Source organism: Nematolebias whitei, chromosome 4, assembly GCF_014905685.2.
Source record: "Nematolebias whitei isolate Nwh7 chromosome 4, NemWhi1, whole genome shotgun sequence".
NCBI classification, from domain to species: domain Eukaryota; kingdom Metazoa; phylum Chordata; class Actinopteri; order Cyprinodontiformes; family Rivulidae; genus Nematolebias; species Nematolebias whitei.
This window is the reverse complement of record NC_056501.1, coordinates 51,178,931-51,181,781: the sequence shown is the minus strand read 5'-3', so window position 1 is coordinate 51,181,781 and position 2,851 is coordinate 51,178,931.

Below are 2,851 nucleotides of genomic sequence, written 5' to 3'. Positions count from 1 at the left end.
GTTAGCAGTGTGGTCCATTTAGCAGTGTGGTCCAGTTAGCAGCGTGGTCTCGTTAGCAGCGTGATCCTGTTAGTAGCATGGTCTTGTTTGCAGTGTGGTCCTTTTAGAAGCATGGTCCTGTTAGAAGCATGATCCTGTTAGCAGTGTGGTTCTGTTAGCAGCACGGTCTTGTTAGCAGCATGATCCTGTTAGTAGCATGGTTTTGTTAGCAGCATGATCCTTTTAGCAGCGTGGTCCAGTTAATAACATGATCCTGTTAGTAGCTTGGCCCATTTAGCAGTGTGGTCCAGTTAGCAGCGTGGTCCAGTTAGCAGTGTGGTCCATTTAGCAGTGTGGTCCATTTAGCAGTGTGGTCCAGTTAGCAGTGTGAACCATTTAGCAGTGTGGTCCAGTTAGCAGCATGGTTCTGTTAGCAGTGTGGTCCATTTAGCAGCATGGTTCTTTTTGCAGTGTGGTCCATTTAGCAGTGTGGTCCAATTAGAAGTGTTGTCCAGTTAGCAGTGTGGTCCAGTTAGCAGTGTAGTCCAGTTAGCAGCGTGGTCCATTTAGCAGTGTGGTCCAGTTAGCAGTGTGGTCCAGTTAGTAGCATGGTCCAGTTAGCAGTATGGTCCAGTTAGCAGTGTGGTCCCGTTAGCAGTGTGGTACAGTTAGCAGTGTGGTCCAGTTAGCAGTGTGGTCCAGTTAGCAGCTTGGTCCAGTTAGCAGTGTGGTCCAGTTAGCAGTGTGGTCCATTTAGCAGTGTGTTCCAGTTAGCAGTGTGGTCCAGTTAGCAGTGTGGTCCAGTTAGCAGTGTGGTCCATTTGGCAGTGTGGTCCACTTAGCAGCATGGTCTCGTTAGCAGTGTGGTCGAGTTAGCAGTGTGGTCCATTTAGCAGTGTGGTCCAGTTAGCTGCATGGTCTCGTTAGCAGCCTGGTCTCATTAGCAGCATGGTCCAGTTAGCAGCATGGTCCAGTTAGCAGTGTGGTCTAGTTAGCAGCGTGGACTCGTTAGCAGTGTGGTCCAGTTAGCAGTGTGGTCCTGTTAGAAGCATGATCCTGTTAGTAGCATGATCCTGTTAGCAGTGTCGTTCTGTTAGTAGCATGGTCCTGTTAGAAGCATGATCCTGTTAGCAGCATCATCCTGTTAGCAGCATGATCCTGTTAGCAGTGTGGTTCTGTTAGCAGCATGGTCTTGTTAGGAGCATATTTCTGTTAGCAGCATGATCCTGTTAGCAGCATGGTTCTGTTAGTAGCATCATCCTGTTAGCAGCATGATCCTGTAACAGTGTGGTTTTGTTAGCAGCAAGGTCTTGTAGGGAGCATAGTGCTGTTAGCAGCATGATCTTGTTAGCAGCATGGTTCTGTTAGTAGCATCATTCTGTTAGCAGCATGATCCTGTAGCAGGGTGGTTTTGTTAGCAGCATGGTCTTGTTAGGAGCATAGTTCTGTTAGTAGCGTCATCCTGTTAGCAGCATGGTCTTGTTTGCAGTGTGGTCCTGTTAGCAGTGTGGTCATTTAGCAGTGTGGTCCAGTTAGCAGCGTGGTCCAGTTAGCACTGTAGTCCAGTTAGCAGTGTGGTCCAGTTAGCAGTGTCGTCCAGTTAGCAGTGTGGTCCATTTAGCAGTGTGGTCCAGTTAGCAGCAAGGTCTCGTTAGCAGTGTGGTCCAGTTAGCAGTGTGGTCCAGTTAGCAGTGTGGTCCATTTGGCAGTGCGGTCCACTTAGCAGCATGGTCTCGTTAGCAGCGTGGTCCAGTTAGCAGTGTGGTCGAGTTAGCAGTGTGGTCCATTTAGCAGTGTGGTCCAGTTAGCTGTGTGGTCTCGTTAGCAGCCTGGTCTCATTAGCATCGTGGTCCAGTTAGCAGCGTGGTCCAGTTAGCAGTGTGGTCCAGTTAGCAGCGTGGTCTCGTTAGCAGTGTGGTTTAGTTAGCAGTGTGGTCTAGTTAGCAGTGTGGTCTAGCTAGCAGTGCGGTCCAGTTAGCAGTGCGGTCTATTTAGAAGATATTTTCCGCAATGCAGAAAACCAAGGTGGCCTTGAAGAAGTCAGGTCACACTCTCACCTCCATCCTTTGGAGAAAATATTTAAATATTCCACTTTGAAGCAATAAAACATCAATTTAAAATGCACCCAAAAATTAGGTGATTTTATTGTGTTGTGAATTATTGAATTTTTTTAATTAAAATTAAAAAAAAAAAATAATTTGACTTTGTTTTATTTGTCTAATTCATATTGTTATCAAATGTACTCACAGTATTTTATTATAAACAGCTAGTCCTAAAATAATCCAATAATAATCCAAGCTAAATCTGATCTGCACCTTTTGTTAGTATTATTATTTGTTAGTAGCATTATTATAGTTGCATTATTATAGTAGTATTATTATAGTAGTATTATCATAGTATTATTATTATTATTATAGTAGCATTATTATAGTAGTATTATTATAGTAGTATTATCATAGTATTTTTATCATAATAGTATTATTATAGTAGTATTATTGTAGTAGTATTATCATAGTATTATTATTATTATTATAGTAGCATTATTATAGTAGTAATATTATAGTAGTATTATTATAGTAGTCTTATTATAGTAGTATTATCATAGTAGCATTATTATAGTAGCATTATTATAGTAGTATTATTATAGAAGTAGTATTATAGTAGCATTATTATAGTAGTATTATCATAGTAGCATTATTATAGTAGCATTTTTATAGTAGCATTATTATAGTAGTATTATTATAGTAGCATTATTATAGTAGTGTTATCATAGTAGTATTATTATAGTAGCATTATTATAGTAGCATTATTATAGTAGCATTATTATAGTAGCATTATTATAGTAGCATTATTATACTAGTATTATTATAGT